Here is a 24562-nt window from a genome sequence, read left to right on the forward strand (position 1 = left end):
ATTTTATTTTTTTACATAGCTTGTGAACAATTTAAAGAAAACTGTGAAAAACATTATGCTTTAGCTTGTGACTTTGTACAGAACTGAGTGTTGTGTGTTCTTCAGAATGTAACGTGTAAATGATTAGCTACAATCACGACTTACTCTTTTGGCTCCCATTTCTGACAGCAGATATTTTTGTTAGATTTGAATTAGGCAACAAATAGAATGCTAACTCTTAAGAAGTACTTTTGCTATAAGTGTTTTCTAATATTTGTCATAAGATATTTTATTTATACAGTGCTTCATAAAACTTCTTGTTTTTGTTGAGTCTCCACTCCCTAAAACAGGTGCCATTGTCTCCAAATTGGTAGCCAAAAAGTATTCATGACTTGTTTGAGGTCACACATTAGGTTAGTGACAGAGCCAGAACCCAAATGGAAATTCTTTCTGCAATGACTGGCCACCTTGACCCCTTGGTCTAGCTCCATAGCTAGACCTTTCCATAGTTAGACCACCTTGACCACTAGCTCTAGCTCCATAGCTAGAGCTTTGGCATAGCTAGAGCTTATCTGTTGTTCAAAATGCAATTGTTCTCTCTTCTCTGCTTCTATATGAAGACAGGAGTCTTATCTACCTTGTTACCAATTTCAGCCTCAGCTGCTTGCACAGAACTTGGAATGGAATAGTATATATATTTATACACACACACACACACACACACACATGAGTGAATAATTGAATTAAGTGAATGAATGAAGGAGAGAAGATGCTGAGGGTTTACTTTGAATAATAATGATGTATGCCTCCCATCCCCTTTCTGCATGCTTCTCTTATTATGCTAGAAACAATATTTGAAATTTGAAATAATAGAGTTAGACACTGCCTTATTCTTTAAGGATTTGATATGGTAGTCAGACAAAAAGAATTTCATTTAAAACCCCTATTTCTTGACTTACTCTGCTATCTTAGAAAATTATTCTCTCTGCTGGGTCTTGAGATCCATCTAGAACTTGACTATAACCTGAGAATGTTTTGTGTTCTGATTTTGTCTTTGCAGATGGGGTCTGCTTGAGAAGGCTGGATGTGTATTTTCATTCCATTTTTCAGTATAACACATTGTGAGTATTCACAGAGTTAGATTCTTCCTCCTGAAAAAGCTACCCCTGGAAAGATGTTGGACATTTTTAGATATTGCTTTTTTTTTTTTTTTTCAGGACCCCAGGGAGCGATTTAGTGAACATGAACCATCATACCCAAGCCCCTGCACAGCCACTAGAAGAACCATTGCCCATGACTTCCCATTCACAAAAGCCATGCTCCAGCATAACTTTCTGTTTTAAGTGCTTCCTAGTTCCAATCCCACATCTCTGGAATATTTCAGAAAGACAGGAGATCTTTTTTTGGAGGTTTTACTTGAATGATTAGTGTGTGTTTGAAAGAGGAGAAGCAGCTAAGGACGAGGCCTACTGGACCCCTAGACACCATGGAGACAAGCAGATATTAGTTATAATTTCCATCATTTTTTTCACTACCTCTCCAAAAGCAGTCGATACTGTGATAAGACCTCTCAGGCAAGGGAGGACAATTATTTTCTTTCTCCCCTGCCTCACCTTTCCTCCTGATAAAAGTGTTGCAGACTCAAACCAAACTTGTTGGCTGGAAGTCTAAAGGGACTCCTCCTCATGTGGCAGGCTGTCGTAGCTTTTTTTGATGATAGCTAGTGCTTCCTTTGGTCTGAAAACCTGGTATGTGAAATACAGGTCAGGGGCTGGAAATTAATGCCTGCTTTTCATGTGAGAAGGAATAATTGGCATGAAATATAGTAAAGAATGCCTGCCAGCTTGGCAGTGTTGGGTCATTTTTTTTGTTGTTATTGGTTTTGGCTGCTATTCCCAGAAAAATAATGGGCAGGTTCACATTTCTTAGAACATATCTTTATCAACTCTGACAACTTACTGTGTCTTGCACCCCCAAGAGACAGTCAGCCTGGAAATCTTTGCTTGTGCCATTTCTGTGCTGGATCCTTGGCTGTACACACCATGACAAATTAATACAGATAGAATAATGAATTTCTCTTTTCCTCGAGATCAGACCTGCTGGGGAAAACATCTGTATCCTTTGAGAAACTTGAAATTAGTATAACAAGTTCTATACAGAAATGATCCAACTGAATAAAGATTTTATTTTACTCTTACATGTACAGTCATCACTGGAGTATGCACGTATTACAGGAAAGCTTAGTCTCCAAATGGGTTGGGTTCTAACCATTAATTTTGGCATGTTGTACACATTTCCCTTTATGAATAATGTTATAAGTAGCGTTTCAGATCCCAGGTCTATCTGACCTAAAAATTGATAGGGAAGTAAAAGTACAGTGCATTTTCAATGAAAAACAATGGAAAACACAGTTTTAATCCTATTAATTAGGCAAAACAGAGGAACAACACAATCGAAGAAGAAATAATTTTTGCTTTTCTCAAATGTGGGTTCTTGCAGTTTGATTAAGGCAGATGAATCAATGCCTTTTGGCATTTTAAAGTGGCTTTGAAAACATTCAAGGACTTGAAGGGTTGGAGGCCAATCTTTTTCTATTAAGTCTGCAACCATTATAGTAAAAAAAAAAAAAAAGCCCATTAGGAAAAAAAAACCTGAAGCAACATTTTTTTTTTTAACCATTGTCTCTTTAACACATTGGATTGAATAGCTTTTTTCCTGATTCTTGGATGACATTTTGAGCAGATTTCAGAGTTTAAAAAATTATTCTCTACTGTCTGGTAATTAATAATCATCCAGTCACTTTAAAGCTTTAAGCAGTCCAGTTCAGTATAATAATAGAAATCCATTGTCCTCTTTAAATTTTCTGCCATTTCCCAGCCAGGGCCTGACCAAGAATTGGAAGCCTTGTGTGTGTGGTGTGTGTGTGTGTGTGTGTGTGTGTGTGTGTGTGTGCGCGCGCGCATGTGCGTGTGCACTTGTGTGTGAATGCATGTGAATGTGTGTATAAATGCATGTGTATGAGAGTGGATGTATATGAATGTGTGTAAAGTGTGTGTGTATGAGATGTGGCATCTCCTCTTGCATCACTAACTATGGTTTCTAGAGCCTTCAGCACTGGAGGGGGTGAGGGAGGAGAGTTAATGGGGCAGCAGAGATCTTACTGATGTGATTTGGATTTGTCATCATAGACACTCAAAGCTGACTTTATTACAGGGGTGTTTTTGGAGTGATTTTCCCCTTAGGACCCTCAAATGCAACTATAATTCCTGTAAGATAGGTAATACCTCATGCAGTTTATTACTTTTGACACTGTCCTCAATTCCTGGCAGTTTGCTTTGTCTTTCCAGGAAGTCCTTTCAAGAACATTAGGTTTGTTTCCTCCTTTGTGGCACACAGAAAATTTGATTCCTGCCTTGTTCTCTGCATTGGTCCTTCAGGCCAGTCTAGCCACGATGTCTTATACCTGCACTGACATTTTTTTAAACTCTGGGAGATATTTATCAAACTCTCCATGTGTCTTCTCGCCTTGAAGTTCCTCTCACTTGGCTTAAAGCAAAGAAGTAGTTTTTCTCCCTTGGGGGAGCCATACTGTACTGCCAATAACTCTCTCAACAGGATTCTTCTCCAGTTCTTCCAACTCAAGAGTTTTTTTTTCTTTTCTTTTTATTGGTTAGGGTTCATTGATACTGATAAAAACAGTTTTACAATCTTAGCAGTTCTGCACAGGGCTCGCTTCTTACCTCACTGTCATATGATATCTAGGCCTTTGGAGCCTAGGAAAAGCTGAAGTGGAAAGAATCTTATTTATTATTGTGTCGAATGTCCAATTTTACTTAAATACATGAAGTCTTTTTGACCTTTATTGTGAGCATTATTAATACTGCTCTAATCAGCCTGAATTCAGGTTTTTTATGCTCACAAGTAGCATTATGAGAAAAATGAAAAGAAAGATGTTGGCAAAAAATGACATTGTTTACTCTGAGATAAATCTGACAGGAAGAAATGCAAATGGAAAGAAATGCTAAAAATGTAGTCTAGTGTGAGCTTGAATGTAGACAAATGCTGGTGGGGAAGATAAGCTTCCACCAGGGGACAATGTCAAATAGAGGACATCTTGGTGCATATTTGGAGTAAGCCCTGAAGGGGAGAGAAGGAGCAGAAGTTTGACAACATTCAGTCTGCCTATTACCAACCTAGAAATTATCGTTATTCATAGAGAAAACTATTCTTCAAATTAATCACTTCATTCTTTCTCCTTGTTCTAATACAATCTCATACCCTTTTCTATATCACTAGCCCATCATATGCCCAAGCTGCTGCCAGCGTACCCAGGTGAATCATTTATTTAGCAAAACAGCTATTTAGGAAGCACCTGTTAAGTACAAGGGCCTGTGCCTGGTATGTTGAGGATATATTATGTTATGGCATAGCCTACTCTCAAAGAGATTTCAGGTGTTCAGGTGAGGTGGGAATGCATGATTGAATGAAGGATCACATAGAATCATAGGTCTGTTAGCATTAGAAGGCTATTTCATGTGCTCTTGTTATTGTATAGATGAGAAAACTGAGACCCAGGAAGATTAAGTGGCCTTAGAATCAACTAGTTATGGAATGACAGAAAAAGAGTTAGAACTTAGTTCCTTTTACTTTTGTTCAGTGCTGTTTCTACAACAGTATGTAACTCTCTTAAAAATATAATGCCTTGCTACAATCTTATGAAGCTATGGGCCATTTGTTCCTAAAAAACAATTGTTTGCTGGGGCCAGCTTTCACCAGCTCTTACCAGCAGATTGTGGGAACCTTTTCAATTCTAAGTGGAAACTGGCCATGGTAAGCGAATTTACACCACAGAAATGGACAAACACCACAAATCTGGGGTCCTCTTCCTTCCAGGGAGAGCCAGTTATTAAACATTTACCAGTATACTACTGCTTACAGGTGTGATAAGTCCAGACACTCCTTCATGAAACGGTTGTCATGTGAATGGATTTTCTGGAAAAATGAGCCTTCAACAGGGAAAGGGGAAATGATGGAGGCTATTAGAGCCCAGAATTATGGAGTGAATGTAATTCTGTGATATCAAATAGAGAAACTTGGCTGGATGGGGGAATATAGGACAGGAGTCCCTAAGTCATATGCCTGCAAAGGCCATGCTGAAAAAATAAAGGTGTAAATCAGGGTGGAGTTGTGAATAATAGGGCATGAGGGGTCTGTGGTAAAGCGATAAGTAAAAGCCTTCCTAAAGGTATTAAAAAACAAACAAACAAACAAAAACTTGCTGTATTCTACTCACTTTGAATTTCCCTTGGAGAACTAACAAGAATAAACCTAGACAGCAGTTTGCATCAAATCTGGCCCTGAAAGGGATTATCATTTTCCTCCTTAAATGATCATTAGTTTCCTTGACACAGTGAAGGCAAAATTTGGCATCCTAATTTATTTCTCTCTTCTTTCTTACCTTGCTTCCATGTTTTCACTGGGAAATATCTGTAAATTATTGCCTTTTGGTATGTGTAAAAAGTCATTCAACCAGCATTTTTCTTTGTTAGTATGGGTTATTTATAGTTGAGTATATGGCGCTATTCTCAGCTTCATCATTCTGTTTCAAGGGTAATGATACTTCCAAAGAAGTAAAGACTCAGTTATGTTTCTAAAGATGTTCATTCATATCTCTAGGTATCTTAAAAAAATGTCACTATACAAAATGGAAAGTACGTATATTTTAAGGAATGATCTAGAAATATATTATTTAATTGATTTTTTTCCTTTCAAAATGTCCCCAACTTAATTTCAAATAGCCTTTTAAACATGTTTCTTTTTTACATTAATCTATAAGGATAGCTCCATATTGGTCAATAGCCATTTTTTAAAAATGAGAATTGCCTTCTGCAGAGATATCTTTATTCTAACACAGTAAATCCACAGGATTTATAAAAAATGAAAAAAATTAATAAAATAAATGATTATGACTCCTAGTGAAAAGTTGTTCTGTATAAACCAAATATTGTAATTTTTGTCTGAAAAAATTCTAAAAATTCCCTAATTATAATTGCAACTGCAAGAAGCCCAGCAGCAAAAAAATATTGCTCTTTGAAATGTTCTGCAAACTCCTCTAATGAAAATGACCACCACTGTGTTTGAGATGGATGCCACTGATGTCTGGTGCCAGGGTTACATGTCTCTAGCCTCAATGATGGACTTAACTGAGGTGCCTCCTGGGATGAGCTGGTCAGAAGAAAGGCAAGGATGGGAATGGAGACAGATTTTGGCATTCAGTCATCAGAAAATGAGAGACAATCCAATCATGATAATCTAGTCTACAACTTTAGCCTCCTTAGCACAGAAGGACTAATTGGAAGAGCATATTAGAGGGATTTGGGGATCTTGCTTGCCCATGTAATTCTGCTAGAGATATAAATGAGTAAAAAGTAGATGCTTAATAATTGTTTGCTGAAGGAGTCAGGAACTGAGAGGGCAGGTGTTGCAAGTTCTCTCACAGTTTGCAGTCTACTTCACCCAGGCTCTGGGCCTCAGCCATAGCCACAGGTTTCTCCCTGGATCTTTGCTGCAGAGAATGATAGCACCCAACCAATTCCGTGCAGAAGACCAGGAGAATGCAGAAAATCTCATGCTCATGAGCAAAGTTCTGAGTACCAAAGGACTTGTGGAGTCTGGAAATACCTGAATTTTCCTTGGAGAGGAAAGATTAGATTTGAATAGGTGTTCCAAAATGGACTCCTCCTTCCAAAGCTCTGAAAAGTGTGTCTGGTATGGCAACATGCATGAACATGCTTTGAGAAGTACTACATGTCCTACAATAGCCAGCCAGATTAAAAGGTGTCAATGTGCCATGGGAGAAGGACCAATAGCACCATGAGCTTCTTTCTAGGGCACATGAAAATGAGTGTTTGATGTGAGATGTGTACCACACCCTCCAAGCCAAAATTCTGACTTTCTTCTGGGATGCCAGCTTTTTCATTTAACAAAAATTTCAGCCTTTCACTTCCCTTGCTCAGATTCTTTTTGCCCTGGGATTTACCCTGGGATTTTTTGCCCTGTAAAAAACTACCCTTTAATTTTTTTTACCTTAAAATATTATCCTATAATATTTTCATCCTGGGATTTACCCTGTCACAATCCATAGTTGGCTTTAGCTCCTGTTCTTCTGGTTTCATTGAGTTCCTCGTGCCCTGAAGTGCAAGCCATCAGTGTCTCCTTTCTCCCTTCCTGTCGTCACTCAGTGGGCTTTTCCCACTTCCAGCTCCTAGCGTTTGCATCTCAGTATCTCATTTCTTTTTCAGCGGAAGCTCAGAAAACAGCTTTGCCTATGATCAGTGATCAGTGACCCAGAAGTGCCTGGGAATTAACAAACCCTGGGAGCAGCTTTCAACAATGATCTCAGGTCAATTCCTGAGATATAAATACCCTAGCTTCCCTGCCTCTTGGATGCAATAACTTGAAGGTGTATGTTCCCTGGCTATGGGAGTTTCCTCAATGAGATTAAACTCTAGTTGGATACAATGGTAGTGGGACTGATAAGACACCCCATTTTGCATTCCTTCCCTTTTTCTTTACCCTTATACCCAGCATTTCCTAAAATTGCTATTTGCACTGAAATCCTTGTCTCAGGGTTTCTGGAACAATACAAACTCCGGCACACGTCTAACATTAGGGGCTCTATCTCTACTCCTTTTCCTTTCCTATCTTTTTAAAAACCTCTTGCTAAATCATCTAGATTCTATTTTTACAAAAGAATGAGCAATGGTTTAGAGATTAGAAAAAGGAAATTATATGAATGTCCAAATAATTTATACTTGTGCTGGATATTCAGTGCTTCTGAATTATAATACTAGAAGCCAAGGTTGTTGGCTTACCTCATCAAGTGAAAGAATTCAGTGAAACTAAGATGGAGGTACAAAAGGGTATCAATATTTTTAAGGAATGATAGTAACTAATCATTTATTGAACATTTGTGCTAGTGACAATGTTTAAACTATGTGTGTGTGTTACTTAAATTTATCCCTATAATCAATCTAAGAGGTAGATATAATTATTCCACTTTTACTGATGATAGATATGAATGGAGCTAAGTAATCTGCCTTAAATCAGTCAGCTCATCATGGGCAAAATCCAGATTTAAACCCAGATTTCACTCTTGTCAAAGTCCATTCTCTTAATGAGTCTACTATCTTCCTTATAAATTTTCTTTGAAGTAGATGGGAGATATATAATCAATCCTACTTACTGATTCAGAAATGCAATTGATCAAATTGTCATTCTGAAGCTGTATGATTATAGCTTTTCTTTCAAAAGGATTGAGCTGGTTATAAATTACAGAATAAATTCAAATTTATTCTGCTTTATTTTTTAATTTTTGGAAAAGACTACTCATAAAAATTCTCTCATAGCATTATTGGGATTATGCATTAAGAGCTAGAAAAATAGGTCAAAGTTTTAGACATATTTCTGGTGGCACATTTTGCTATTAGTCTACAAGGATTATAGCAGATCGCTATCTTTTTTTTCTTTTTGCATTTTGGGTTTTGGGGTACATGTGAAGAACATGCAAGATTGTTGCATAGGTACACACGCGGCAGTGTGAATTGCTGCCTTCCTCCCCTTCACCTATATCTGGCATTTCTCCCCATGCTATCTCTCCCCATCTCCCCACCCACTTGTCCCTCTCCCATTTCCCCTCAACAGACCCCAGTGTGTAGTGCTTCCCTCCCTGTGTCCATGTGTTCTCATTGTTCAATACCCGCCTATGAGTTGAGAACATGCAGTGTTTGATTTTCTGCTCTTGTGTCAGTTTGCTGAGAATGACGGTGGAAACCATCATTCTCAGCAGACCACTATCTTTAAATGACATTGCAACTTGAGGCTCAAATTTGATGATCCTGGAAAACTTGAAATGTAGTGCCCTGTTTTGAGATTAAACTATGGCTGCAAGTAATTTGTAGAAAGCTGGCCTCCTGATAGACTTGAAGAAGAAGAAAGAAAAAGAAAGAGGAAACAAATTAAAGTTGTTCTGTCAGGCTTTGCTGGGCTCTAGAAATCTTAATTTATAATGAAATAGGAGGTGAACTAAGAGGAGTACAATGAGAAAATAGGAATGGGAAAAAATTGACCAGGGACAGTGAATAAACTGCTTACATTATCTTACATCAGAATTCAAGAGTCTCCAACATTTTCATTTGCTAAATTCTCTCTTTTGTATTTACTCTGATAGTTTTACAATTGTGGTAATATTATAGATGTAGTCTAGTTGTTAACATTTGAAGGTAATAGTATCTCTAACCTGGGTCGGGTAGTAGTTTATTAAAATATTTTCTCCTCATTAAGCTGTGAGGTGTTATCAAATGGAATAAGTATTTGACTTTTCAGTGTGACCACACGATATATGTGTTACATAGGTTTGTCTTAAGATGGAAACATCAGAAAACCTGACTAAGATCCATCAGGATTGATGGGGTTTACTTTTTCTAGACAGTAATAAGTCTGAAGGTAGGTGGTTCTGAGCATTTAGGGGGGAAGACATGTGAACTCTCTTTCCTGGTGGCAAGTAGCAATCCTGGCTTAATCAAGTTTATACTCAAGGCAGAAAGAAGAAAGAATGGATGACAAAAGCTTCCCCAGAACCCACATGTGGAGTTCTCCTATGTCTCATTAGCCAGAACTGGTTATTATTAGCCAGAACTGGTTATACCAACTAGGGCTTATGTTGGTAAGCCCTAGCTGAAACAGAAACCAGGAAAGTGAGGAATTAGTTTTTCCGCTTGTATTGTGGAAGGTGAAAGGAATGGTGGTTAGGAGAGGGTTACAGAGTTAGCAAGCCAAGAGGGTTACAGAGTTAGCAAGCCATTGGTATTACAAGTGTAATACCAATGTGTAAGTAGGATGTATAAATATTAAGTCTAAGAAAACAAACTTTACTAGAACATACCAAGAAGGACTAATTAATCATCATGGCTACCCAGAGCTGAAACAGGCTCCCCAGTAGGTAATTCATTCTCTATCAGAGCGTATGTTTAAACATCGGTGAATGAGCATACTATGGAGAAGATTTAAACATTAGATAGATAAGTGGTTGAACTTTATGTCTTTAAGGTTGTCTTCAATCCTCAGGATTTGAAGATACTCTGTAAACCTTCTAATTGCTTGCAATTTGAAAATTGTTTTTTCTTTGTGGTTGACTTTTCTGTCATGTCCACTGGAATAAATCTGGTTTACTTTTATCTTAACATTAATATCCAACAGTGAGATATCTAGTGTCTACAAAAAAAAGTGTATTTATCTTGAAACCAATAAGAACAAAGACACAACATTCCCGAATCTCTGTGACACATTTAAAGCAGTGTCTAGAGGGAAATTTACAGCAGTAAATGCCCACAGGAGAAAGTGGGAAAGATCTATATTCCACACCCTAACATCACAATTAAAATAACTAGAGAAGAAAGAGCAAACAAATTCAAAAGCTAGCAGAAGACAATAAATAACTAAGATCAGATCAGAACTGAAGGAGATAGACACACACACACACACACACACACACACACACAAAACCCTTCAAGAAACCAGAGAATCCAGGAGCTATTGTTTTGAAAAGATTAACAACATAGATAGACTACTAGCCAGACTAATAAAGAAGAAAAGAGAGAAGAATCGAATAGACACAATAAAAAATGATTAAGGTGATATCACCAACGATCCCACAGACATACAAACTACCATCGGAGACTACTATAAACACATCTACTCAAATAAACTAGAAAATCTGGAAGAAATGGATAAATTCCTGGACACATATACCCCCTCTCCAGTCTAAACCAGGAAGAAGTCGAATCCCTGAATATACCAATAACAAGTACTGAAATAGAGGCAGTAATTAATAGCCTACCAACCAATAAAAGCACAGGACCAGGCAGATTCACAGCCGAATTCTACCAGAGGTACAAAGAGGAGCTAGTACCTTTCCTTCTGAAACTATTCCAAACAATAGAAAAAAGAGGGACTCCTCCCTAACTCATTTCATGAGGCCAGCATCATCCTGATACCAAAACCTGGCAGAGACACAACAAAAAAAGAAAATTTCAGGCCAATATCCCTGATGAACATCTATGCAAAAATGTTCAATAAAATACTGGCAAACCAAATCCAGCAGCACATCAAAAAGCTTATTCACACGATCAAGTCAGCTTCATCCATGGGATGCAAGGCTGGTTCAACATATGCAAATCAATAAACGTAATCCATCACATAAATAGAACCAATGACAAAAACCACATGATTATCTCAATAGATGCAAAAAAGGCCTTTGATAAAATTCAACAACCCTTTATGCTAAAAACCCTCAATAAACTAGGTATTGATGGAACACAGCTTAAAATAATAAGAGCTAGTTATGACAAATCCACAGCCAGCATCATACAGATGGGCAAAAGCTGGAAGCATTTCCTTTGAAAACTGGCACAAGACAAGGATGCCCTCTCTCACCATTCCTATTCAACATAGTATTGGAAGTTCTGGCCAGGGCAATCAGGGAAGAGAAAGAAAAAAAGGGTATTCAAATAGGAAAAGAGGAAGTCAGATTGTATCTGTCTGCAGATGACATGATTGTATATGTAGAAAACCCTGTCATCTCAGCCCCAAATCTTTTTAAGCTGATAAGCAACTTCAGCAAAGTCTCAGGATACAAAATCAATGTTCAAAAAAAAAAAAGTCCCTATAAACCAATAATAGACAAACAGAGAGCCAAATCAAGAGTGAACTCCCAATCACAATTGCTACAAACAGAATAAAATACCTAGGAATACAACTTACAAGGGTTGTGAAGGACCTCTTCAAGGAGAACTACAAACCACTGCTCGATGAAATAAGAGAGGACATTAACAATTGGAAAAGCATCCCATGCTCTTAGACAGGAAGAATCAATATCATGAAAATGGCCATACTGCCCAAAGTAATTTATAGATTCAGTGCTATCCTCATCAAGCTACCATTGACTTTCTTCACAGAATTGGAAAAAAAACTACTTTAAATTTCACATGGAACCAAAAAAGAGCCTGTATAGCCAAGACAATCCTAAGCAAAAAGAACAAAACTGGAGGCATCATGCTACCTGACTTCAAACTATACTACAAGGCTACAGTAATCAAAACAGCAACGTACTGGTACCAAAACAGATATGTGGACCAATGGAACAGAACAAAGTTCTCAGAAATAATACCACACATTTACAACCACCGGATCTTTGACAAACCTGACAAAAACAAGCAATGGGGAAAGGATTCCCTATTTAATAAATGGTGTTTGGAAAACTGGGTAGCCATCTGTAGAAAACTGAAACTGGACACTTCCTTACACCTTACACAAAAATTAACTCAAGATGGATTAAAGACTCAGCCATAAGACCTAAAACCACAAAAACTCTAGTTGAAAACCTAGACAATACCGTTCAGGACATAGGCATAGGTAAAGACTTCATGACTAAAACACCAAAAGCAATGGCAACAAAAGCCAAAATAGACAAATGGGACCTAATTAAACTCCAGAGCTTCTGCACAGCAAAAGAAATTGTGAACAGGTAGCCTACAGAATAGAGAAGATTTTTGTAATCTGTTCATCTGACAAAGGGCTAATATCCAGAATCTACAAGAAATGTAAACAAATTTACAAGAAAAAACAAACAACCTCATTAAAAAGTGGACAAAAGATATGAACAGACATTTCTCAAAAGAAAACATTTATGTGGCAACAAAATATGAAAAAAAGCTCATCATCACTGGTCATTAGAGAAATGGAAATCAAAACAAAATAAGATACCATTTTGTGGCAGTTAGAATGGCCATCATTAAAAAGTCAGGAAACAACAGATGCTGTAGAGCATGTGGAGAAATAGGAATGCTTTTATTCTGTTGGTGGGAGTTAAATTAGTTCAACCATTGTGGAAGACAGTGTGGCAATTCCTCAAGGAGCCAGAAATTCCATTTGACCCAGAAATCCCATTACTGAGTATACACTCAAAGGTTTATAAGTAATTCTAATATAAAGACACATGCACATGTATGTTTATTACAGCACTGTTTATAATAGCAAAGACTTGGAACCAACCCAAATGCCCATTAATGATAGACTGGATCAAGAAAATGTGGCACATATACACCATGGAATACTATGCAGCTGTAAAAAAGGATGAGTTCATGTCCTTTGCAGGGACATGGATGAAGCTGAAAACCATCATTCTCAGCAAACTAACACAGGAACAGAGAACCAAACACTGAATGCTCTCACTCATAAGTGGGAGTTGAACAATGAGAACACATGGACATGGGAGGGGAATATCACACACTGGGGCCTGTCAGGGGTGGGGGGCTAGGGAAAGGATAACATTAGGAGAAATACCTAACGTGGATTATGGTTTCATGGGTGCAGCAAACCACCATGGCACTTGTATACCTGCATTCTGCACATGTATCCCAGAACTTAAAGTATTAATAAAAAAGAAAAATGTTTGCAAAAAGAAAAATATGCACATATAAGGGAAAAAATAGAGAAAATTTATTTATCTCCTGTGTTCATATCTTAAATAAAACCTTGTACTTCCTCCCAGAAATGCTGCCAGAATTTATGCTGAAATAATTTTTTTCTAATGGATATGATTTTTTATTTGATGCACTTTAAACTTTCAAAGTCTTCATTAAATCTTGCATGCATTGGCTTTAAGATGCACAGTAGAAATGTAGATTTTTGTAGTAATCTCGAAGCACTGCCCCTATTATTTTACAAACTTATGAGAGAATCTCTGTTTGAATTTGAGTCTGTGTTAATGAAAGTCAGAAATTGTTTAAAGAGAAAAATTAGGTAAGTAGTGAGTTGAAATGTTGAACTGGGTAATACTGAAAGTTTTGAATTTTTGCCAAATACACGGCAAACCAAAATGTTTCCTATTCCCAGTACTTTATATGGAATAAGATTGATTTCTGCTTTGTATGAGAAAAAACTAACCCAAAGATGTTAGAAAACATGCTGAGATAAAAAGTCTACCCAGGAGCACTGAATTGTATTTGCCAATCCCTGGAATCAAATGAGGTTTAAAATATGCCTGTGAGTCTCCAGATGCAAAACTTTTATTATTATTATTTTCCTTTTCACAGATAGTATCAAGAAAGACTAATTAAACAAGGGTGTAGAGAATAAAAGATAAACTTAAAAAGAAAAAGGAAAAATCCTCAATTTTGATTTGTCAAAAATAATCCAAATTGAGTAAAATTTGAGACACATTCTTCTTCTCTGGTCACACATTAAAATAACTGATAACCCTCAGTGTTTGTGATGGTGTGGGCAAACAGGCTCTGTCATTTACTTCTGGTGGGAATGTAAATTGACTGAAGTGATTTGGAAGGTAATTTTTAAAGTATCTGTCAAAAGCTGAAAAAATGCAATAATCATCGACTAAGAAATTTTACCTTTAGCAATTTGTCCTTAGGAAATTCTTACATAAGTTGCAAAATATAGCCAAAAACATTGCCATGGTATTGTTTGTAGTAGTGAAAAATTGCATATAACCTAAATAAATCATCATTGATACAGTGGTGGATGAGAAAACTGTAGGACACTTGTAGAGTGGCAAACTATGTGGACTTAAAAATATAATAAAGTCTGATAATGAAAATATCTATAATATACTGAAAAAAGAAAAATTTAGAATATTATCTATAGCCCAATCTCACTTTGATTCTAAAAAGTATATGGTTATATCCATCTTATGAAAGTTTGGAAGGATATATGATTAACTGTTTAATAGTAGTCACATTTTGGGGCTGGAGTTCAGCATGATTTTATAGAACAATGTCTTAAAAGTTGAACTCAGCCTGAGCAACATGGTGAAACCACTTCTCTATAAAAAATACAAAAATTGCGCCACTGCACTCCAGCCTAGACAACAGAGGGAGACTTTGTCTCAAAAGGAAAAAAAAAAAAAAAAGAAGAACTCAATTTCAGGTCCATCTATCCAGTAAAGGCTCTGTTAAGAGTTATTTCTTTCATGTTAGGTATCTTATAAGTATTCATATGGTCCTAGGAATAGCGAGTCTTACAGCCAGGATGTGTCAAGAAGAAATTGCCTGAGAAATTAGTAAAAAAGGCAACTGGAAATTAATTTACTTCTAGTTTTGGTCTTTACACAGGCTATTTATAATTTGAGCTGCATCAACTAAATTCAGTGCTTCAGTTTGCCTATCTGGAAAATGGGAAGCTTACAGATAAAATAGCACTGAGTAATTCTAAGTACATTTGTATGTCAATGTCGAGCGATATTTATTTGCCTGTTCGTTTTCTTCTTTGTGAGGTTTTTTTTTTAACATGGATATCTTTTAGATTAAGTTATTCTGCACATTATCTTTGCATTGTGAAATACACGGAATGATTTCTTATTAAATTTCTTCTTATTAGAAGCTTGTCTTGCAGAAAAATAATTTTTTCCCTTTCTGAATGTCCTGTCACAACTATAAGGTACAGTTCCTTAGTGAAGGGTAAGAAAATTATGAAGAACAGTTTTCCTAATGCAGCTATTATCTTTTTGAGTCTTTATCAACTCCCTCTCTTGCATGATTTCTTCTTTTTGCAGGTTTCCATTTCCTTTGCCCAAATGGGATTATCTTGGGCTTGTATGTCCTTTGGACTCAATGATATTTAATAAAGGTCTTACTGTACATTCCAGACTAGAAGGACAATTATTTTATATGGGTAATTTTTTTTTTGGTAGTTTTTACTTTTCAATGCAATGAATGGAATAAGTGGCCATGGAGGGTTGGTTGGTGAACTGTTTTTTGTTGTTTTTTTACACTAGGCCTTTTCATTTCTCATTTTTTCTCTTAGTTTCTTTATGAGAATTTTCTCTTTTTTTTTGTACACCACAATGATAGTGGTCATTCATTTTAAAAATAGCTCTCAAATATGTTGGTGGTTGCTCATACATCATACATACATTATATTACATACATAATAAAAGCTGAGTTTGAGAATAAATCACAAGCACTAGGATCAAATCTACTTTCCAAATGTCTTATATTTTATTTCATGATGCAATTTTGAAGAAAGCGCTATGACATTTGCCTAACATATCTACCAAAGCATGGATTATAATGTATCACTTGCTGTCTATTATGCTCAGTGAAGCTCCAAGCTGAGGAGGTCACCTCTAGACAAGAATAGCATTAGCACATTTCTGGTTCAGTATCATTTGGCATGATACAGAGCCATTAATGCAGGTGTCTAAAGGGCTTTGAAAGCACTTGGCAGGTCAGTGCCTTTTAAACATGATGCATAGTCATTAGTTAGTTTAATTTAGTATTGTATAATAGTTAATTCTAGAGGTAGAATTATGATAAACAATTTTTTTATGTTTTTTTCCCATTTATTTTATTGCATTTTAGGTTTGGGGGCACATGTGAAGAACATGCAAAATTGTTACATAGGTACACACGTGGCAGTGTGATTTGCTGCCTTCCTCCCCATCACCTACATCTGGCATTTCTCCCCTTGCTATCTCTCCCCAGCTCCCCACCCCCCAACGTCCCTCCCCTATTTCCCCTCAAATGACCCCAGTGTGTAGTGCTCCCCTCCCTGTGTCCATGTGTTCTCATTATTCAACACCCGCCTATGAGTGAGAACATGTGGTGTTTGATCTTCTGCTCTTCTGTCAGTTTGCTGAGAATGATGGTTTCCAGGTTCATCCATGTCCCTACAAAGGACACAAACTCATCGTTTTTGATGGCTGCATACTATTCCATGGTGTATATGTGCCACATTTTCCCTATCCAGTCTATCGTCGATGGGCATTTGGGTTGGTTCCAGGTCTTTGCTATTGTAAACAGTGCTGCAATGAACATTCATGTGCACGTGTCTTTATAGTAGAACGATTTGTAATCCTTTGGATATATACCCAGTAATGGGATTGCTGGGTCAAATGGAATTTCTATTTCTAGATCCTTGAGGAATCGCCACACTGTCTTCCACAATGGTTGAACTAATTTACACTCCCACCAACAGTGCAAAAGTGTTTCTATTTCTCCACATCCTCTCCAGCATCTGTTGTCTCCAGATTGTTTAATGATCGCCATTCTAACTGGCATGAGACGGTATCTCAATGTTGTTTTGATTTGCATTTCTCTGATGACCAGTGATGATGAGCATTTTTTCATATGTTTGTTGGCCTCATGTATGTCTTCTTTTGTAAAGTGTCTGTTCATACCCTCTGCCCACTTTTGAATGGGCTTGTTAGTTTTTTTCTTCTAAATCTGTTTTAGTTCTTTGTAAATTCTGGATATCAGTCCTTTATCAGAAGGGTAAACTGCAAAAATTTTTTCCCATTCTGTTGGTTGCCGATTCACTCTAATGACTGTTTCTTTTGCTGTGCAGAAGCTGTGGAGTTTGATTAGGTCCCATTTGTCTATTTTGGCTTTTGTTGTCAATGCTTTTGGTGTTTTGGTCATGAAGTCCTTGCCTACACCTATGTCCTGAATGGTTTTGCCTAGATTTTCTTCTAGGGTTTTTATGGTGTTAGGTCTTATGTTTAAGTCTTTAATCCATCTGGAGTTAATTTTAGTGTAAGGTGTCAGGAAAGGGTCCAGTTTCTGCTTTCTGCACATGGCTAGCCAGTTTTCCCAACACCATTTATTGAACAGGGAATCCTTTCCCCATTGCTTGTTTTTGTCTGGTTTGTCACAGATCAGATGGTTGTAGATATGTTGTGTTGCCTCCGAGGCCTCTGTTCTGTTCCATTGGTCTGTATCTCTGTTTTGGTACCAGTACCATGCTGTTTTGATTACTGTAGCCTTGTAGTATTGTTTGAAGTCCGGCAGTGTGATGCCTCCTGCTTTGTTCTTTTTGCTTAGAATTGACTTGGCTATGCGGGCTCTCTTTTGGTTCCATATGAAGTTTAAGGTGATTTTTTCCAGTTCTGTGAAGAAGGTCATTTGTAGCTTGATGGGGATAGCATTGAAACTGTAAATTACTTTGGGCAGTATGGCCATTTTCACGCTATTGATTCTTCCTAACCATGAACATGGAATGTTTCTCCATCTGTTTGTGTCCTCTCTTATTTCGTTGAGCAGTGGCTTGTAGTTCTCCTTGAAGAGGTCCTTTACATTCCTTGTTAGTTGTATTCCTAGGTATTTTATTCTCTTTGTGGCAATTGTGAATGGAAGTTTGTTCTTGATTTGGCTCTCTTTAAGTCTGTTATTGGTGTATAGGAATGCATGTGATTTTTGCACATTGATTTTGTATCCTGAGACTTTGCTGAACTTGCTGATCAGTTTCAGGAGATTTGGGGCTGAGACGATGGGGTCTTCTAGATATACAATCATGTCGTCTGCAAATAGAGACAATTTGACTTCCTCCTTTGCTATTTGAACACACTTTATTTCTTTTTCTTGCCTGATTGCTCTGGCTAGAACTTCTAATACTATATTGAATAGCAGTGGTGAGAGAGGGCATCCTTGTCTGGTGCCACATTTCAAGGGGAATGCTTCCAGTTTTTGCCCATTCAGTATGATATTGGCTGTTGGTTTGTCATAAATAGCTTTATTATTTTGAGATACGTTCCATCGATACCTAGCTTATTGAGGGTTTTTAGCATAAAGGGCTGTTGAATTTTGTCAAAGGCCTTCTCTGTATCAATTGAGATCATCATGTGGTTTTTGTCTTTGGTTCTGTTTATGTGGTGAATTACGTTTATAGACTTGCATATGTTGAACCAGCCTTGCATCCTCAGGATGAAGCCTACTTGATCATGGTGGATAAGCTTTTGATGTGCTGTTGCAATTGGCTTGTCAGTATTTTATTGAAGATTTTTGCATCTATGTTCATCATGGATATTGGCCTGAAGTTTTCTTTTCTTGTTGAGTCTCTGCCGGGTTTTGGAATCAGGATGATGTTGGTCTCATAAAATGATTTGGGAAGAATTCCCTCTTTTTGTATTGTTTGGAATAGTTTCAGAAGGAGTGGTACCAGCTCCTCTTTGAATGTCTGGTAGAATTCAGCTGTGAACCCGTCTGGGCCTGGGCTTTTTTTGGGTGGTAAGCTCTTAATTGCTACCTCAACTTCAGCCCTTGTTATGGGTCTGTTCAGGGTTTCGGCTTCTTCCTGGTTTAGGCTTGGGAGGAGGCAAGTGTCCAGGAATTTATCCATTTATTCCAGGTTTATTAGTTTATGTGCACAGAGTTGTTTGTAATAATCTCTGATGATGGTCTGAATTTCTGTGGAATCTGTGGTGATATCCCCTTTATCGTTTTTTATTGCATCAATTTGGTTATTCTCTCTTTTCTATTAATCTGGCTAGTAGTCTGTCTATTTTGTTGATCTTTTCAAAAAACCAGCTCCTGGATTTATTGATTTTTTGAAGGGTTTTTTGTGTCTCTATCTCCTTCAGTTCTGCTCTGATCTTAGCTATTTCTTGTCTTCTGCTAGACTTTGAGGTTTTTTGATCTTGCTCCTCTAGCTCTTTCAGTTTTGACGATAGGGTGTCAATTTTTGATCTCTCCTTGTTTCTCATGTGGGCACTTATTGCTATATATCTTCCTCTAGAGACTGCTTTAAATGTGTCCCAGAGATTCTGGTATGTTGTGTCTTCATTCTCATTGGTTTTGAAGAACATCTTTATTTCTGTCTTCATTGTATTGTTGATCCAGTCAACATTCAAGAGCAAGTTGTTCAGTTTCCATGAAGCTGTGCGGTTCTGAGTTAGTTTTTGAATTCTGAGTTCTAACTTGATTGCACTGTGGTCTGAGAGACTGTTACGATTTCTGTTCTTTTGCATTTGCTGAGGAGTGATTTACTCCCAATTATGTGGTCAATTTTAGAGTAGGTGTGATGTGGTGCTGACAAGAATGTATATTCTGTGGATTTGGGGTGGAGAGTTCTGTAAATGTTTATTAGGTTTGCTTGGTCCAGGTCTGAGTTCAAGTCCTGGATATCCTTGTTAATTTTCTGTCTGGTCGATCTGTCTAATATTGACAATGGGGTGTTAAAGTCTCCCACTATTATTGTGTGGGAGTCTAAGTCTCTTTGTAAGTCACTAAGAACTTGCCTTATGTATCTGGGTGCTCCTGTATTGGGTGCGTATATATTTAGGATCGTTAGCTCTTCTTGTTGCATTGATCCTTTTACCATTATGTAATGTCCTTCTTCGTCTCTTTTGATCTTTGTTGCTTTAAAGTCTAATTTATCAGAGATGAGAATTGCAACTCCTGCTTTTTTTTTGCTCTCCATTTGATTGGTAAATCTTCCTCCATCCCTTTATTTTGAGCCTTTGTTTATCCTTGCATGTGAGATGGGTTTCCTGGATACAGCACACCGATGGGTTTTGGCTTTTTATCCAGTTTGCCAGTCTGTGTCTTTAGATTGGGGCATTTAGTCCATTTACATTTATGGTTAATATTGTTATGTGTGAATTTGATACTGCCATTTTGGTGTTAGCTGAGTGTTTTGCCCTTTAGTTGAGCTGGTACTTGTTGTTCCTTTATACGCGTAGAGCCTCTTTCAGGAGCTCTTGTAGAGCTGGCCTGGTGGTGACGAAATCTCTGAGTACTTGCATGTTCCCAAAGGATTTTATTTTTCCTTCACTTATGAAGCTTAGTTTGCCCGGATAGGAGATTCTGGGTTGAAAGTTCTTTTCTTTAAGGATGTTGAATATTGGCCCCCACTCTCTTCTGGCTTGTAGGGTTTCTGCTGAGAGATCTGCTGTGAGTCTGATGGGCTCCCCTTTGTGGGTAACCCGACCTTTCTCTCTGGCTGCCCTTAGTATTTTCTCCTTCATTTCGACCCTGGTGAATCTGATGATTACGTGCCTTGGGGTTGCTCTTCTTGACGAATATCTTTGTGGTGTTCTCTGTATTTCCTGGACTTGAATGTTTGCCTGCCTTGCTAGGTTGGGGAAGTTTTCCTGGATAATATCCTGAAGAGTATTTTCCAGCTTGGATTCATTCTCTTCATCGCATTCAGGTACGCCTATCAAACGTAGATTAGGTCTTTTCACACAGCCACGCTGGCCAAAACAGCCGTGCTGGTGACCTGTGGAGCTTCTCTGCCTGGGAATTTCCTAGTCTGAGGGCAATAAAAATGCAGCGTCCACTCACCCTCTGCGCTTTCACTGGGAGCTGCAATCCTGAGCTGTTACTAAACAGCCATGTTGGATCCTTCCCCCGATAAACAATTTTTAAATAACCCATTGAGAAAGAATATATTACAATTAAATAACCAAGACTAATCCAAGTCATTAAGAATAAAATTCTCTAGAAAACTTCTCAACATCTATATCAAAGTTGTGCAGTAGAAATATAATGCAAGCCACATTTATGACTTTAAATTTTCCAGTCACCACATTAAAAATGAAATAATGGGCACTAATTTTAAGAATAATTTTACTCAATATAATCAAAATATTATCATCTCAACATGCAATCAATTTTAAAAATTAGAGATGTTTTATATTGTTTTTAATATTAACTCTTTGAAATCTTTTGTGTATTTTATGCTTATAGCAGTCTGAATTCAGGTTAGTCATATTTCAAATGCTCAATGGTCATATGTAGAGGCTACCATATTGGACAGTGCAGGTCTTGGATTTTAAAGTTGAAGCTGGAGCACAAGTTCCATTTTATTTTATCTTAATGAGAGAAGCAGAATGGCTAGTAGGTTATTATAATTAGAGTTAACTAATAAATATTTAAAATGACAACCAAGTCTAAGGACGTACAGCAAACCACCACTTATTCTTAATAAAGGAAGTGCAGTGGATCCATTGTTGATTCAATGCCAAAGTGTAAAGAAAAATACAAGCTGCTAGTGGCTTCTATTATGCAGCAAATAAAACTATAACCCACAAATCTGAAGGGAAAAGTAAAACTAATGAGCTTTGGTTGGAATGAGACCAATGGCAGAACCAGTTTGACCACACAAGCATTTCCTGCAGTCTCTTGGGGAGAGGGATTTAAGGGCCACACTGTAGACCTGAAGGCAGGGAGCCAAAGGGCAAAAGTAAGCTCTTCCAAATATAAGCTTTTTATATGTGGCCCATCTGTTAGTCTCCTAATGAAGCTCAGTGAACTGATAGGCAGACTGACTGGTGAATGTATGGTGGCCTGTTTTAGTATCATATTCCAGTTAATAGAAGGAATAGCTTGTATTTATACAGCATTCAGTCTTTTAAAGAGCATTTCCATTTATTATTTTGCAACTTTTTAAAGGAGTTTTACTAATTATGGCACACCTAGCAAACTAAGGCCAAGAAAATTCACTTTAGCAAATGACATTGTGCAATTAATAAGTAAAGAATTATGCTGGGCTTCAAGAGATAATGGTAATTGTCAGTTGAGAATATAGATATATAAGTTCTCACATATCAAAAGTCCTGGAAATGATCACTTGAATTATTTGGTTTCAGGGTAATGTGTTCAGGTCTGCTTCAGGCAAATGCCCAAAACTTGCCATGTAGCTAAATCTATCTATTTCTTTATCCTCATGAACTGGATTTACTATGCATGAGCCTCAAGGAATCCTTTTCTCAGACTGAGCCACCTAAAGTCTTCTTTCTTTTCTTTCTTCTTCTTCTTTTTTTTTTTTTTTTTTTTTTTTTGGAGATGGAGTCTCACTCTGTTGCTCAGGCTGGAATGCATTGGAGCAATCTCGACTCACTGCAACCTCAGTCTCCGGGTTGAAGTGATTCTCCTGCCTCAGACTCCCGAGTACCTGGACAGGTGTGTGCCACCACGCCTGGCTAATTTTTTAATATTTTTAGTAGATATGGGGTTTCACCATCTTGGCCAGGATGGATGGTCTCAATCTCTTGACCTTATGATCCACCCACCTCAGCCTCCCAAAGTGCTAGGATTACCTGCGCCCGGCCTCTTTTTTTTTTTCATTTTTGGGGTTCTTTTTAGCCTTCTCACCAGCTTTCCAAGGGGAAGATAAGATAATCAAGAATTAGTTGTTTTTGGACTCTTCATTTTTCCAGCCAAAGCTGTACTTAATCTTTAAGACTCTTGGATCTATGTCAGAGCTCTGTTTGCAGGAAGTACACATATTCTAAGTGGCTGACGGTGACTATGGTTGTGAAAAGACGGGCACCACCTCAAATTCTCCATAGAGGTTAACATGAGATAGGTCAGAGTATACGACGAAAGCATTCTCAATTTGTATATTTCTTCCCTTAAGTCAATTGACTTCACTTTCAAATCTAGTGAACCAGAGATGTTGCTACCTCCTTCAAAAGAGATGAGTGGAGGTTTTTTGTTAGAGGTGTGTGTGTGTGTGTGTGTGTGTGTGTGTGTGTGTGTGCGCGCGTGTGACTTCTACAGTCCTTGGCATTGCTTCTATTTATCTTGAAAAAAACATGATGATCATTTATACTTATATGGTTATTTATAAGTGTGCTACTTTCATTGCCCCCAGTAACCACTAAAATATATGATGTAGTTACTTAAACTGGCAACAAATTCATTCTAAAGCCATATTATAAAATGGGCAAGAATTTGACCGTAATTATTCTCTCAAATTGGGCCTAGCTATTGTTGAACCAAATCTGCAAGCTTGATCTATACAGTTATGTGTCACTTAACAATGGAGTTATGTTCTGAGAAATAAAACCTTAGGTGATTTCATTGTGTGAGCATCACAGAGTGCACTTCACAAACCTAGATTATATAGCCTACCACACAACTATGCGATATGGTACAGCCTATTGCTCCTAGAATACAAACCTACAGAGTATGTTACTGTACTGAACACTGTAGGCAATTATAACACAGTGGTAAATATTTGTATATCTAAACATGTTAAAACATGGAAAAGTTAGAGTACAAATATGGCATGAAGGATTTTTTTAAAAAGTACACCTGTACAGTGCACTTATCATAAATGAAGCTTGCAGGACTGGAAGTTGCTCTGGGTGTCAGTGAGTGAGTGGTGAGTGAATGTGAAGGCCTAGGACACTACTTTACAATACTGTAGACGTTAGACACATTACACTTAGGCTATGCTAAATTTATTTAAAATATATTTATTTCTTCCATAATAAATTAACCTTGGCTTTTTGTAACCTTTTTACTTTATGAACTTTCTAATTCTTTTTAACTTTTTGACTGTTTTGTAAAAACCCTTAGTTTAAAGCATGAACACAATGTACAGCTATACATAAATATTTTCTTTACATCTTTATTCTACAGGCTTTTTTCTATTTTAAATTTTTTGGTTTTTTTTTTGTTTGTTTGTTTTACTTTTAAAGGTTTTTGTTAAAACCTAAGACACAAGCACACAATTAGCCTAGGCCTACACAGGGTCAGGATCATCAATATTACTCTCTTCCACCTCCACATTTTATCCCATCAGATGGTCTTCAAGGGCAATAACAAGCATGGAGCTGTCATCTCCTATGATAACAATTCCTTCTTCTGGAATAGTTCCTGAAGGACCTGCCTGAGTTTTACAGTTAACTATTATATAAGTAGAAGGAATGCTCTATAAAACATGATTAAAAGTATAGTGCAGTAAATACATAAACTAGGAACATAGTCATTTATTATCAAGT

The 24562-nt window shown here is 37.3% G+C and overlaps 1 long non-coding RNA gene across 1 annotated transcript; it reads left to right on the plus strand.

Annotated features, from left to right (window-relative positions):
• The first annotated feature begins 8830 nt into the window (after nt 1-8830).
• LOC116556986 lies at nt 8831-10315 on the plus strand. The gene is made up of 3 exons (XR_004271297.1): nt 8831-9658; nt 9693-9820; nt 9854-10315. It is a non-coding gene; the product is annotated as an uncharacterized LOC116556986 (long non-coding RNA).
• Nucleotides 10316-24562: the final 14247 nt, after the last annotated feature.

Source organism: Sapajus apella, unplaced genomic scaffold, assembly GCF_009761245.1.
Source record: "Sapajus apella isolate SASKATOON/1434 unplaced genomic scaffold, GSC_monkey_1.0 scaffold18, whole genome shotgun sequence".
NCBI lineage: Eukaryota > Metazoa > Chordata > Mammalia > Primates > Cebidae > Sapajus > Sapajus apella.